The sequence below is a fragment of the Ostrinia furnacalis genome, unplaced genomic scaffold, assembly GCF_004193835.3.
Source record: "Ostrinia furnacalis isolate ACB-3 unplaced genomic scaffold, ASM419383v2 OfSCF7487, whole genome shotgun sequence".
Taxonomy (NCBI): domain Eukaryota; kingdom Metazoa; phylum Arthropoda; class Insecta; order Lepidoptera; family Crambidae; genus Ostrinia; species Ostrinia furnacalis.
In genome coordinates this window covers 20,390-36,822 of record NW_021137726.1, presented here as the reverse complement: position 1 = coordinate 36,822, position 16,433 = coordinate 20,390, and the positions used below count along the sequence as shown (strand labels likewise).

Genomic DNA, 16,433 nt, shown 5'->3' with positions numbered 1-16,433 from the left:
TCGCGCTGATGTTGCGTATTCTGCTGATTTGTGTATTTTGAATATTATTAATTAAATTACATCAGTGTAAGTATGTGTTCGCCTCACGTTACGCAACCTAACAGCATTTTTGAGACTTCCAGCGACTTAGTCCACTTTTGGTAGCATTAAGGCCTCAGCCTCGAGTTTAGCGGGCTGCGGGGCAGGAGCGGCGGCGGCGCGGGAGCGGCAGGATCTTATGCGTAAAATCAAATAGACCGGTTCTCGAAAACAGCGGCGCGAGAGCGGGCAACGAACGGGCAGCGGCGCGGGAGCGGGAGCAAATCGAGCGTTAGGAATAAATTTGAATCGAAATAAAATTGTCGCCGCGTTGTTCAGACATTTCGTTTGCGAATAAAAACAAATATCTTGACAACACAACCCCGAACACAACACTTCGCCGCTAAAGCGCCGCGCGAGCTGCCCGCTTGTTTCGAGAACGGGTCTGCGTTGCCCGCCCCGCTCCCGCGCCGCCGCCGCTCCCGCCCCGCTGCCCGCTAAACTCGAGGCTGAGGCCTAAGCGGTGAGCTCAGTTGCCAAAAGAAAAAATATTTCAAAATTCAATGCGGCGACTTGGCCCGTGGACCAAGCTAAAAGTGGCCCAAGTCGCTGGAAGACTTAATTTTTCCACAAGTACATCTGATTTTATTTTTATTGTGTCAATTTAGTAGGTTAACCGCCTCTGTGGTCTAGTGGTAAGACCACCTGCTTCAGACGCAGAGGTCNGATCGACTATCAGCCTTAGGCCCGGTTTCCACCAAAGCAGAGCGGTACGGAGACGAGAGATGTACGACGAAGCTGGCAGGCTATTTCCACCAAAGCGGAGCGGAGAAGAGCGCAGCTGTGCTGAGACGAGAGGAGATGCGTGAGCTGTGCGTAGCTGTTAGCTGTCAGTCTATTGCTATCTATGAAATACCGCACCGCTCCGCACAACTCCACACCGCACCGCAAGGCAGCGTCAAATTCTATAGAAAATCAAGTGCACCTGATTCTTCTCCTTTTGATTCATTTCCATCGAAGCGGAGGGGAGTGAAGATGTGCAAATAAGGGAATCTGATTGGATTCAAAAAACTTCTCTGCTCCACTCCGCCTTAGTGTAAACCGGGCCTTAGAGGATGAACAAGAGGTGGCATTTTGAGCATTCATGCTCTTTCAATATTCTTTATTACTTTAGCGTATGTGAAGGTACATAGAAGGTTAGTTCAATGTCGAAATTCAACTTTCAAAGATGGTACGGAACTCTGTTTTAATTTTCTANTTAGCGTATGTGAAGGTACATAGAAGGTTAGTTCAATGTCGAAATTCAACTTTCAAAGATGGTACGGAACTCTGTTTTAATTTTCTTTTGTTCGGTTTATACGTAAAATTATTTACAGGAGAGAAGTAAATCTTTCTAACAATACAATCACCGAGTCGATGTCGATATCGATATTTCATATTGTGCTGTACCACACTATAATTTCCGCTGGGTGGCCAGCGTATTGAAATAAAAATGTACACACTTTTGACTGACCATAATATGTAAAATAATGAAACAGGCAAATACCACGAACATAATTATTTGTATTATTANTTTCCATCGAAGCGGAGGGGAGTGAAGATGTGCAAATAAGGGAATCTGATTGGATTCAAAAAACTTCTCTGCTCCACTCCGCCTTAGTGTAAACCGGGCCTTAGAGGATGAACAAGAGGTGGCATTTTGAGCATTCATGCTCTTTCAATATTCTTTATTACTTTAGCGTATGTGAAGGTACATAGAAGGTTAGTTCAATGTCGAAATTCAACTTTCAAAGATGGTACGGAACTCTGTTTTAATTTTCTTTTGTTCGGTTTATACGTAAAATTATTTACAAGAGAGAAGTAAATCTTTCTAACAATACAATCACCAAGTCAATGTCGATATCGATATTTCATATTNAGACTCAACGGGACTAAGCAGTGAACTTTAAAGACAAGGGCTGCCACAATAGATCAAACCTGGTCGAGTTGGCGCAAATAAAGGCCCAAAAACCAATAATAATAATAATAAGTACTTGAATAAATACTAGCAAATAAATGTTTTTTCTTTCTTTCTTTCTTTCAAATAGTGCAAAAAGTAGTAGTAGTACTACATAATTTGACTCGACGATCAGTGATGGACAATTATGTGTCATGGTAAAATACGTAATATAATCGTTATTATTTATATTACCAACCAATTTTCTACATAATTGAATCGGGATTAATATATATTTTGTATTAATGCAACAATTAATTAGTATCAGTGTCGGCCAATAATAATAAGCTTTGGCTCGTCCCATGTGGGGATCCGTACATAATTAACACGGCTTCAGTATTGTAGAAGAGATGTAGATACAGTAGGACATTTTCTAACGGATACAACAAAGCAACAGCTAAACATAAAAAAACCATCTTGTTCAAAGATCTGTCTTTTGTCTCACACGCTCACTATTTTTATTGAATTTTCCTTCATACAATCTTGTCTAGGACAACTTGAACAAAACAAAAAAAATCCTCTACCTACATGTCTCATCTAACTGCTGCTTTGTTTAGAAATAATTGAACAAAAAACACAATACTCTATATTCCCTTTACTATGGCTTCAGTATTCCCCGTCGATTTCTCGTTAATAAAATCAAATCTCACAGAAGCTGCATTTTACGTATTAAGCCTCACAACGAACCCGCTTGATTAAAAACTAATCTCCGATATCCTGGATTGATATCCAATTTTTTCCGTGAACGAAACGCTGTTTTGGTTTGCTCTACACCACAATGTAGGGGAATTCAGTAACTAATGCAAATTCTATAAATGTAAATAGTTGTGAGAGAGAAAAGAGAGTGTGTTCCTAAATTGTACTCGCCAGTGATTGCGTAAAAAACATTACAAAAATGTACGAGTAACTTAAGAGCTACGAGTAAAATCGTAGCCATACATTGTTAGAACATTACATACATACATACATTGTTAGTTATTAAAAATCGGACATACAGCCGGATAAACGAATATAATTTGATAGATTATCTAGTTTCTTAGAATAAGAACATTCTCATCTGACGACTGTTTTTCTTTGAAATCTCGTACTTAGTGTCTACCCAAATCGCCATGAATTTCCTTGAATAAAGAACGTTATTCAAGAAAAATCCTTAGCAATAAAGGCAACGTAGCTCACTGTATATCCGTATCACATTAGCACTGAAAATAATATAGCTTTTGTTTTCTCCTATAATCATAAATTGCCAGTAAGTATACGTAAGTATGCAACTCCAAAAAAATATGAGCTACGAGTAGATTACTACTATATCTAGCTAAATACTCGTAGCATCTTATGTCAGTGTGAAAAATGTATTCTTGTGACAAAATTGTATAGTCTAATGTACTGTACCTATGGGAAAAGTTGTTTTTTAATAATCTTCCTAATGGTTTCTACTGAAAGCGTTCAGTTCTTAGCAAATGGATTAGTTTCTGTTTTAGCATGGAAGACGCAGATTCAGAATGATACAATTTTTCTTCATCAATCGGGCTTTTCTTTGTTTCTTCATTTTTCAAATGAAAGCTTTTACAAAGAAATAAGTATTCAATGAGATATTGTATGTCTAGTCCTAAAAACGGTTTAATGTGATTGATCGATAAAAGGATTTTGATTTGCGTAATAATAGCTACTAGCATACATACTATCGCTCGTATTCACAAACGATGCTTGCTTAAGTGAAGCAGCAAATCGAACGCACAGCGTTGAATAGAGCTCTGTGATTGGTTCATGTGTCACTCTGTGCGTCCACGCGCACTGTGAGACCTCATAGTAATGTTTGTAAATACGGGCGTAAGTAACATTCCGTTGTTTAAAAAGAAAAGTTATATTTTCTGTAAGGATGTGTTTTTTTTTGTCTAACAACATCCAGTTATTTAAATAGTTCTTTTACACTATTAGGGTGGGTTGCACCATCTTACTTTAACTATGACAAACGTCAAAAATCTGTCAAACTCCATACAAAATACACCGGTTATCGTCATAGTTACAGTCTAAGTTAGGTGGTGCAACTCAGCCTTAGTGTTTGCTTTTTTTTAAGTGTCTAATAAACTTTTTCTGTCTTCCAGGTAATTAATCCAAATCAAGTGGCAGCAATGCAGGCATTGTCAGAGAATGAATTGCAGAAAAGGTATCGTAACTTTATAACTTGAACCATACACCGGTACGATGTTGAGTGGAAGGACATGTCATGATGAACTCATTCGAAGGCACAACATAGACGTTTAAATAGGATAGACTCCTCATTTGTGTATAATATGTATAATAAATATGTATAATATTTATGAGGGTCACTTTTGAAGTTTTACTTATTTTGTATTCTTCTTCTTCTTCAACCTAAATACTGCTGCGCAAAAGTACGGTTAGCTGGGTAAGGTAGAACTGATCGTTGTTCAAATCCTTTTGGAGAGATTTCCGTAATGATCTCTGTCCAAAGCTATCCGCATCCAGGCGTTTCCAGCAACCTTTACCCGGTTGTCGGTCCATCAAGTCTCCCTGTGCGTGGGGTCGCTACTCGGGAACGATTCTGTTCTTATTTTTATAACAGCAGTTGAAAATTTTACTTACATAATTATAAACACACCTAAGTTACTCAGGGAGCGCTCATTACAATATTGTAGAGTCAAATCCAAGCATATTCTAATATTTGATGAAGATAGTTGATACGTTTCCATCTGTCACCTGTACATTCTAATTAAAAACATTAGTTAATTTAAACAAAGCGCAGTCTGTGGCGAAGTTGTCTATGGATGAAAGGCAAAATCCCATACATTTAAAAGGTAGCGGAAATATCTGAACGTCATCGGTCGGAGCGAAATAAAATATTCAACGGCCGTAATTTGAAAGCTTCCGGGTCACTTACTCCGGGCTTACCTTGTCATCCGGACTTTGATTCCTCAAACATATACTTTAATCCGTCGGCGTAAAACTTAAAGTCGTTTGACCTTAAAGGTGGTGGAAAAAATGAGGTTTTATTATAGATGTTTATTGATTTCGTTTGCACGGGTGCTTTCAGCATTTGGAATACCATTTTTTGCCTAACATATTCATCAGGAATCCTGTTAGGTTCTATGTATTCTGATTTCATTGTCAAACGAGAATGGTGAATGTATTTTTTATCATAAACATTGTGGATCAACAAACAAATAAATGGATTTGAATCACATCACTGTTCTATTTTTTTTTCACCAACTAAAATAAACTAAATTCATAAACCACTGGGAACTTTTTTTGTACATAAAGGTTTTGTAAAAAGGCATGTTACCTAGAAAACGCTCAGACCAATACAAACAAATTTCTATGCACACAAATGTTGTACGTGAACTACTAGGCCCGAAAAAACATGAATAACTGTAGAGAACTGGGTATCTGTCACCATTCACAAATAATTCTAAAGCACTACTTTTTAATAACCTGGGACAGTCGGGTAAAAACACCCTTCATTCTGGTTTTAAAAACAAATTTTATTCTGGTCTAAAACACTCAATTATTCTTAATTTAGATAAAAACATTTACAGTTGAAATTAAGATTCTTAGTTGCTTTATAATTGATGATGAAAAGTTAGTCAATTGAGTTAGCAAAATAGTGACGTCATCGGCTTGTATTGCCCTATAATGTAGGGCCTAAAAATCTGTAGGAGAATATCGTATTGACAGTTTTATTAAGTACGTGAATTTATTGGTGTCATTTACCCTATTGATAATTCATCAAGTTCTCGCGATAATCTTGGCGGTGACAGAACACAATGCGTCTCTTAAAGCTATTACTATAAGCGTACGCGCTCATTAAAATTACGATGACCCCGCCGAAGATAGCGTTATCTTTATTAATTACTCGGAAATGCCGCGACGTTTAACTGCGAAGAAACGATGGTTCTCGATCGACACTCGAAGTCTACTCGCTGATGTTGTGGTAGGACAGTGGTAGGTAGCTATAGAGCACAGGTCACAGAAACTAAAGAAAGATGTGAAAAGGGGGCGGGGCCAGTATCGCAACAATATGCCCAAAAACAGAACACATTCCTCGCGACAGCAATGATGACATTGCTTGCGTAGTACTAAAGGTTATTCGAACACTGAGTACTGATACCGCAGTGGATGATGAGCACATTTCAATTGCACGTCACTGCATAATATGTAGTGGTGCTGTACGTACATTACTTGCCTGGTATGCGAACTAGTAGTCGCACTGAATGCAATGTGTGCATGACACACACTCTTACGAATTGTTTTTATTTTAATTACTTTGTGTGTGTGGTGTAATGTTAATAAATAATTGAGACTTGAATTTACATTTGAAAGTCTTCTGCTGTCTATCCTTAAGTCTAGTCGAGAAAGTCTCATAAGCACCATTGAAACATGAATATATTTTTTCATTGCATTCAGCGGTTACATTTTACATAGCACAGCAGCATCTCAAGTTGCATAAATGCACCCATTAGTTTTTAAAAGTGACAAAATCTATGGTAGTAGGTATGGTGTCCCAAGAGGTTGCGTACTAAGATAAGATAAAACGTTTAAGTACACTCACGAGCACAAAGACAGTCGAGCACAATAAACAATAACATTAACGTTTACTAAGTGCGGTGTCGCTCGTTACACTTCGCCGACTTTGTTGTTATTATAACTGATCCGGGTATTTGCCTGTAATTCAATGTTAATTGTAACTGGTTAATTTCGCAAAAACCAGATAGATCGCTTCATCACACAGAAGACGTAGAAAAGCGTTATAAATTGTATTATAAACATTTGAGTAAATGGTTGCTATCACTGAAACTTTATGATTTAAAAGAGTTCTTTGACTTGCTGTAGTTTTGTTCTTCTTTAGAATCGTCGCTAAATTATTGTGGTGTTCCTAATTTAACTTTTGCATGCTAATATTTTTTGCTAAACATGTATCGTTTTCACTGTCCGTACCTAACATCTTTATACCATGTTTAATTGCAAATAAATGATTATGATTATTGTTCAGTTGCTACCATTATTGTATGTTTTTTTCTGTGCATGGTTCATTATCAAGCAAAATGTTCATCCTTGTAACTAATACGCATTTTAATGCAGTTACTATACGTAATTTAAGACTATTGTTGTAGAGAAGTCTTTAAATAAATGATCAAATGAAACATAACTAACAGCAATCTTCTACACTAGACTATTCACGACGATGTATGTCATTTTCGCAGCTTGTTTATTACAAGTGCAGTTACAGTTAACCGCTCGTAAATAACTTTAGCCTAAATCTGTTTTCCTAGTAGCAAATATAGGCTAACACACACTAATTGTGTCGCACCGTTTGAGATTCATTGCAGTAGTGTATCATGGGCGTGGGTCGATATGTGTAGTTGGCCTATCGCCAAAGTGTTGCCGCAAAAGCTGTAAGAACTCAAAAATGTAGCCTGGATGTAACAGCCAGGCTAGTCTGCACAAGGATAAATTAAAAACAGTTTCTTACCCATTTGAATTTTAAAAACGTTCGTATAAACGAAAATTTAACACTTTTTTTTTGCTTGGCTGGTCGTAAGGCTTGTTCCAGGTCCACCATCATGACTACCACCATCTTAGCTAAGTCTGTCGATAACAATAATGTCAACAGCACTGTTGTGTTTCTAACAATCTCAGAATTAAGATCGCTACTATGATCAAAAGCTATGTATTTCTTTTTGCCTTACTGACAACTTTAAATTAAATGTTATAGCGGTATTTACTTTTTTAAGGGCGTTTTTCTTACTCTTCTAATTGCTTAAAGTCTTAACTAAAACACTTTTCTAGCCCAAATAAAAATGAATTGCCTTGCCGTTCTTCCTGATCTATGTCAACAAGCAAACCAAGTCGTTTGAGATAAAGTTGTTATAACATTCGGATGAGTTTTTAACTCCACCTCCTGCCTGTAATGGCTCTTCGCATGTTCGTGAATATGGCTCATTAAATCATCATTATGCATTGTTTAACTTAAATGTTTTGCTGCTACTCGTATCTTCGCTTTAATTTATAGCTAGAACTAGAGAAATAACTTTCGAGACTTTAATGTATCAAATTATAGAGCGACTAATTTTATTGGGTTGCAGAATAGCTTTTGACGTCAAAATATTGGAAGCGGAACTAAATAAAAAAAAACTAAATAAGGGAATAAAATTTTTTTTTTAAAGTGCGAAGATAACCTCTAGTATAATTGTTAAAAATATGCTTAATAAGGTATTCAATAAATTGTTGTAATCGTTGCAATACTGCTTCTAGCAAATTCTAAATCTTCCTCTTTATTGCATCCTTAGTAGGTACTTATAGTTAAATTAAGTTCAAAATGTGCACCATTAATAAATTGTCTCCGCCAGAATGTATGGCAGTAAACAATTTCAGTCTCCAACGTCTTGCAATTGTATACGAGCCAGAAGGCTAATAAAAGAAGGGTAATATCGCCCACACCCAGATAATAGGTTCGGCGGTGCGTCCAAGCTTGGACCACTTGGACCACTTCCAACCATCGATCCGACACCAGCAGGCCTTTGATAGTGCGCCTCAAAGAGATAATTAAACGGGAAGAAATTCTATAGAAGCCTGCATTTTGGGGTGCAAATTAGATATCGGTTTTTGGGAATTGGAGCTATTGGAATACGGGCAACGATGGACAATTAGTTTGTCTTAATATCTAACTACTATCTTTCAAAATAAATGAATTAACCACAGAGTTACATAGGTCCATGGATATTTGGAGTCCCAAAGAGGAAGATTTCTCACGTTTTTAACTAGTCAAGTCAGTCAACAATCAAGTTAAGTCATCAAATCTTTAGTACGGTTGGCTCTATGCTACAGTAGCTTACTAGATTTGCTTCTCTTCTGCCGATGATCTTTTTTATGGGATCTTCCAAGCATTCTTATAAAACTTGCTATTGATATGTTGTCGAGGGCATCCAACAATTTTCCGCAACTTTTGTATAATTCTGATGGTGATTTATATTTTTTTAATATTCTATAATTATTATGTTAAAAATATATTAACCATATAGTATATCTATCTATTTAATATTATGCCTGTAAGCAAAACTAAATTTAGAGCAGCACATTACGCATGATATTGTTTGGTTGGTAAATAACGGGACCTGTGATTTTAAACAATTACCTACAGGCGTAATAACAAATACGCGAGGCTTCTCGCAAATGATGTATTAGGTCTAATGGAACATGCTTGTAACATTATTTACTAATGGTTACAATCTATCAATTAAACCACGACGTGGGCCACATGTAACTGATAAACGTAGGTAGATATTTGATAACGATTAATGAAGTAAGTAGCTGAATTATATTTTGGTTCGTTTTGGAATGTATTTTTCATTTAGTTTTTTATGGACTTGTGAACTTTGAAACACTTTCTTCTTCTTTTGGCGCAGTCGGGTAAAAATTACCATTCATCCATGTATCTAAATGAACAGAAAATTACTCATGTTTTTCTTGTAAGGTCTTTTATTCCTGTCTGCTAAAACTTTATTTTTTCGAGCTTTCCAAGTTGAAAATTGCAGCTGAAGTAACATTTTAATAAGACCTGCAACCATCCCGTAAATTAGTTTGTAAAATCTTAGGCAAAAGACGAATCAGTCTGCAGGGTTGCCTCATTTTGTCTTGAACTAGTATTTGTTCGACAGCAGCATTTAACACAATAACTAATTCGATTTCTATATAGATTTTTTATTAGTTTCTAGGCTCTTTTCAGGCACTCTTGTACAGCCTATGTGTTTTGTTAATATTTATTTTAAAACAGACAAGTCTGTGTAATTAATTACAATAAAATAAAAATAACAATACACAGAAGACATCGTATCTTAATCGTATTTATTGTCCGATTAATTAAGCCGTTCTTAAGATCTATTTTATTGTATTTAATGACCCTATTTAACAATAACAAACGCTTTCATTGTCTTGATTTAAGCAGTTTAACTTCGGTACAAGTTGCCATTTATTTTAGTAATTCCACTATTTGTCTTGGTAATTTGCGAATCTCTCAAGCTGTGCTAACTGGTATATTTTAATTAGAAGCCTCGCTTCAGCCATATTTAAAATGTTCTATTACAATTTACCTACTAGTTTTATAATGAACTGAGTATTTATGAACACAATACAATTCCAGAAATTATGCCTTTATTCATTTGTTATTAGAATTATTAGTAGGTCCAGTAGTAACTGGACTAACTAGATCTGAAAACAAAAGCCGCTGCAAAATGAATAATTATTGTTGAAATAACGTGATGAACATGAATAAATAGCATTTTGGAAAAGCATCTCTTGTATTTTAATTATTATATTTTTCCAGCTGAATGCAGAAGAGAAAATGAAAGAGGAAAATAAAATAAGTGCACTATGAAAGCTATTTTCACAGAACAAAATTAATTGCTGGTACAAAACTTAAACGTTTTTCAGTAACTCAGTACATGATTTTAACGTTTTATAAATGCATTTTGAATTATTTTAAAAGCTCTTAAATGATTAGAAAAAAATTCGAGTCTATAAAATTGAAACGAAATTTTCAAGTGCATTAATGGGTTTTGTATGTTTGCGTGTTTGCGTAGCGCAGCGTTTAGAGCGATCACCAAACAAGGGTTAGGGCAATTTTTTTTTCTATTCTGAAAATTACAATCTCAAAAAAAATGCATCTCAAATGCAAAAAATCCAATAAATACCAATATTGAACTACAAGAAAACTGCGCCATAAGCTACTCTAGCTTTTACTAGAGCATTTTCAATAGTCCCATAAAGTAGCGCCATAAATAAGAGCGCCAATCGATACCTATTAGTGTGACCTAATTGCCCGAGGTTAGGGCTAGTGGGCACGCGCTTTAAAACCTTATGGATGTTCATTGAATGCTAAACGACTTAATGGGTGCCGCTTTTATCATAATTTCATGAAGGAACAGGCACTTGAGAGGTTGAATTGAGGGTTAAATAAAATTAGTATGTTATTTAATTTTAAAAACTGTATTAATTTGTTTTATTCGACTCCGACCTCAATATGTCGTCTAGTACTTAAATGTTTTATTAAAAAGAAATTGCTCTAACTAAAGACATGCAAGATAAAATAACACGGCACGGACAAACGTCAGATAGATAAAATAACTTGCAATTATTATTACCCAATTATTACCATCATCACTATAATTTCAGCCACAGGACGTCTTCAGTTAAACATAAAATAGGAGGCCAGAAGAATGAGACAGAGTATTGAGTTCGTTCGTTCGTTTCAGCCAAATGATGTCCACTGCTGGACAAAGGCCTCCTCCAAGGTTTTCCACAATGCACGGTCCTGCGCTGCCCGCATCCAGGCTCTTCCCGCGACCTTTACCAGATCGTCGGTCCACCTAGTAGGAGGACTGCCCACGCTACGTCTTCCAGCCCGTGGTCGCCACTCACTAGAGTATTGAGTAAAGTTAGAGAACCGTTAGTGCGCGAGTCTGTGTCACACTTTATTCCTTTTTTTTCTTTGGTTGTTCTAAATTTTATTCTACAACAAAAATGTATAATTTTTAAGTGATGTCGACTGTACATAATAATAATAAAAAGAGATCAAGGCTCAGTTACCAAAATGGAGATGGGAATAAACTTTGATCATTAGTGACACCGGTGCTGGGACTGGAGTATTTTGGTAGTCTATTTAATCATGGAAAATACAACTTAGTTTAACAACTGTATTATGTCGAAACTACGTCATTGTTTCGTTATTATTCAAAGTTAAGGCTTTATATTGTTAACTGAATATTGGAGAGGTACTTAAATCTTAAGGTATGTTTATTTGTTACACTGATTGCAGCTAACCGGCCAATATCAAAATCATTGAGGGAGGCCTGTGTTTAGCATTGGATGTCTTGTGGCTGAAATGGTGACGATGATGACACAGATTGTGAATATTGCTGGTGACTCATGTCAAATGATTAAAATAATCATTTTCAGTACTTAATTCAAATACGTCCTTGTTGTAGGCAGAGTAATTGGTAATGCTATAGACAAGTTTGCAACAAATTAAATAATTCCATCCTTGAAGAAATGACAATAGATACTTAGTTACTTTATTGGTACGTTAAAGCACTAAATGCTGCGGTTTTACGACTATGAAACCTTTTAGGTCAATCAGTGATAATAAATCTAATGTATTTTGTATTAGATTGATAGCATCTAATATTTTCAGCACATAATCATGAGTTGGTTATTTCGTTATTTGTTAGGGGTTTATAACTTAAACAACATGAAGGGCTATTCAAAACAATTAATGGTAGGACTTCATTTTTAGAAATTTAAGTATTTTGATATTTCAGTCGGTTTCAAGCGAAACGAAATCTGTTATAATTTTTAATTAATCATAACTTTTGTCTATAGAAATTGATTCAGCGGCATGCAGACAATACAAGAACAATTTGTATTACTTGTATTTTCTAGATACATAATGCGACTGTTTGAAAAATATCCTTCGACCTATATCAAAATGTCTACTACATAAATGACAAATCCTGGAGACCGATGAACGATATTGTGTTGACAGATCTCACTTGTTCGAACAAATAATGTTATATTTACGTGGATTTGGGTCTGATTGTTTTCTTCTGAATTGAATATACAAGGAAAATATTTCGAGAAAATTAGGGAAAATACGCCGATGTTTGTTTATAAATAGATACAGCGGTGATGGAGTAAATAAAATGTAAATGGTATTTGGCAGCAGGATTTTGTAATATTGTAGATATTTTGTATAACTCTAAATATGTCACGGAATATTTTTAGATAATTCTGTTGCACGTGTAACGCTACATTGCGTTTCAAAGCTGAGTTTCACCACCTAAATTTAACGGTAACTATGACGATAATCGGTGCTTTTTGTATGGAGTTGACAGATTTTTGACGTTTGTCAAAGTTAAAGTAAGATGGTGCAACCCAGCCTAATTGGGTATTGTTATCTGTAAAATAAAATAAATGGTGTTACCATAGCCGAGGTTAGCAATAACCCATTATACCTTAAATAATCAGACGAACTCGGCGGCTTCTATATTAAATGAATGAGAAACAATACTTACCTACAATGACAGATAAATGAACGCATGTATAATGTAATAAAAAATAAGCGTGTATCGTATTATGTATAAATTATATGTACATTATGTTCATGTCTTTCAGGAAAGTGATTCTTAATTTCTCTCTCCGGAAGCCATTCTTTCACCAAAAAGCTTTTCTCCACTTTGTTTTACCTACTTTTTTCACAAATTCTATTTCTGTCACGAAGGTCTCCGTCACACGTGTACAAACTTGTCTCCAAAAATTGACGATAGCGTTAATTTCGCACGCTTTTCTTGTCCAAAGTTTCGGAATTGTTCGCGCTCGTCCAGAACCAACTTTATGAATTAATCTTGACGTTAGACAGCGCCATCTCAAATTCAAATTTCGCAGCAATGAAACTTTGATTGAAAAAATGAGATCGTTTTCGTCCCAATTTTAAAGTAATCGTAAATGAGTTTTTTCGGTTTAAGCCCATTGGATAAACACGACATTAGAATTTGTTGCTGCTGCTTGCCCTGTGGGTCTAGACAAAGTGCAAATTATAATCGCAAACCAGTCGAAAAGGTGGTCGAAAAGCCCCTTTTTTGTATGGAGTTTTGACGGATTCGATTGTCGATTCGATCAAAAAGTGCGTTTTGTCTAGGGGGGCTGGAGGTGTTTTATTACCGCATTCCTTATTGCAGAAGATCTTCTGCTGTTTTTTTTCGGCCTTAGCTGTTCAAATTAACCTTCATCTATCTGTGTGACTTAGTAAAAATAACTCGAAGATATAAGAGTAATTTAATTCACAAATAACACGTATTTATGTCCCTCATCGATAGTTCAATGTAGCTTATATGTTTCTATGTCAAGAAACCCCAAAAATCCATTGAAGATATTCCCTATACATGTATTAACGTCTTTTGATGTTAGCTAGTTCACTTAATTTTCATGATACACTATTTCTCATTGATGTCAAGTTACTCTGAAAGGAAAATCTTGCAAAAAGAAAGGTCTTTGCTGACCTCTCTTACTAGGGCACTTTCACACACATCCATTCCGCACTTTACGGTCTCGGAAGACGTTAAACTCTGTGTTATGGATACTTAAGGGTGTGTGATATCCTTTTTATTTTACTTGCCACTGGGAGCAGTGTCAAGCTGTGTATTTTTGGTAGCAATGCGAAATTAAATCAATATTTCAATCGGAGCCTTATACTTCTTAATTTTTGGTCCAAACTAAATAGACAAAAGGTAAGTATGCACTTAACGACGTATGTACTAACACTAGCTGGCTTTAAATTCGAGTCCGAGCCCATCAAAGTAAGATTTTGACTCTAGTTAGATTTAAACCAGCAAACAGAGTTGGTAAAACCCAGTATGAGAACCAAACTAGGCCGATAGAATGTCAATGATGACAAAGCTTTTAACTCTAACACCAAATATTTTTTCTAGAATAGTAGATATCAATATTATTGGTGTCCATTCGCCAGCATATAGTTGGCAACTATTTCTATCAAATATTATCAGCCGAGGTGTGCAACCGCTACTTCAGTGCAGGCAGCCGTGCACATTTAATGATGCCGGCACTTGGACCCTCGTTGCTGCGCCGGCCCCGACGGAATTTATGATTTAATTCGACCAAATGGCAATGCCAGATTTTGTATGGAAAGTGGCGTCTTTTTTTTTTTTCGCGCGGCCATCGACCAAACTTTGTTTTTTGATTACAAAATAGTGTAATAAACCAAACTTACTATGACATGTATACCTCTAAACTCAGTCTGAACTGAGTTACGAGCATTAGAAGTTTGATGATTTTCATACTAGATTTGCTTTTTGTGCGCAAGTTTTGTAAGAAATTGCTACAAAATATTGCGCTATTTTTTTATTGCGCTGATTCTGCTCCATACTGATGTCTGGAGCCTTTAATGGATGGTATTGTTTGTTTACACATACAATCTCACTATTTTGTTGCAATTTCTTACAAAACTTTGCGCGCAAAAAGCTAATCTAGTATGAAAATCATCAAACTTGTAATGCTCGTAACTCAGTTCAGACTGAGTTTAGAGGTATACATGTCATAGTAAGTTTGGTTTGTTACACTATTTTGTAATCAAAAAACAAAGTTTGGTCGATGGCCGCGCGAAAAAAAAAAGACGCCAATTTCCGGCATTGTCTGGAAGGTGATTTTGAGGGAGGAAATAACTTAGTGAGTCCATTGCGCCTTTACGCTGCATCGGACGCAGTCTAGACAGAATTTTAGCAGTTTTCTTGTAACTGGCTTGTTTATTTTAGTGGTTAAAGTTGGGTACTAAATGCGTTTGTTTTCCTTTTTAGGGCAAACAAGATCACTTATAAAACTATCTATACAAAGCTAGTTACAGTACAATCTTTAAAGTTAGCAACAGTGCATATTCAGGAAAGGAACAAAAACGATGGAAAATAAAAACTTATTTAACACGTAACTTCGATTAGAAGCTTTTTTCTGTTATTCATTCATAATTAACACCAAAAGATATTTAAAAAAACTTAGATACAATACAATTATTTCAATAGAATTCCATTAAATGGAATGTATTAATAGAACGATATTCTTATTTGTTGTCATCCCGTTGTTTCTCGCATATTTGTGAACATCTCAATTCTCAACCCTCTTGGTTTCATTAAACAATATTTCAAGGAAAAATCTTTCTTGTTACCTTTTGAAAATTCCAGACGTGAGATATGACGAGGGTGTTGTGTATTTGTCTTTTTATCTCGACGTTTACATGTTATTATAAAATAATGCCTTTCCTGGAACTTGTTATATAATTCTGGTATGTAAACACCAGTGTAGGAACGGCTATTTTAACGTGTCTATACAAATTAACGCTAAATACCGTTAGGTGTTGCGCGATCTGTTTGCACGACATAAATGTTTTGTCACTTCACATAGTCGCTTTGTATGTAAGCCAGTTTATAACAGTTCTCTTAAAAAGTGCTTATTAATACTACATATTTAATTTTAATAGAATAGATAATATCATTGATACCAAAGTTACTCGATCTTTTAAGCTTTCTAACCTAAGCCACTGAATTTGATTAATTTTGTCTGAATATTTTCAGACCATGATCCAAATTCTTACAACCTTAGCTAAATTCAGACATTTTATGAAGAAACCTTACAATTTGTTACCCTTTCGAAGATCCCCGATAAGTTAGTTTTAGGTACCATTTTCAATCTTTAAAACCCAAATTAAAATGCGTTCTTAATTCACTTTATACTTATAGCTTAGAGTACAATCGCCAGCGATAAGTACAAAGCACGAGCTAAACTCTTAGGGTGGTTTGCACCATCTTACTGCAACTTTGACAAACGTCAAAAATCTGTAAAACTCCAT

The 16,433-nt window shown here is 35.6% G+C and overlaps 1 long non-coding RNA gene across 1 annotated transcript; it reads left to right on the top strand.

Moving 5' to 3' along the window:
* The first annotated feature begins 826 nt into the window (after nt 1-826).
* On the top strand, nt 827-1,394 carry LOC114364908 (uncharacterized). The gene is made up of 2 exons (XR_003656889.1): nt 827-1,203; nt 1,292-1,394. It is a non-coding gene; the product is annotated as an uncharacterized LOC114364908 (long non-coding RNA).
* The last annotated feature ends 15,039 nt before the right edge of the window (nt 1,395-16,433 follow it).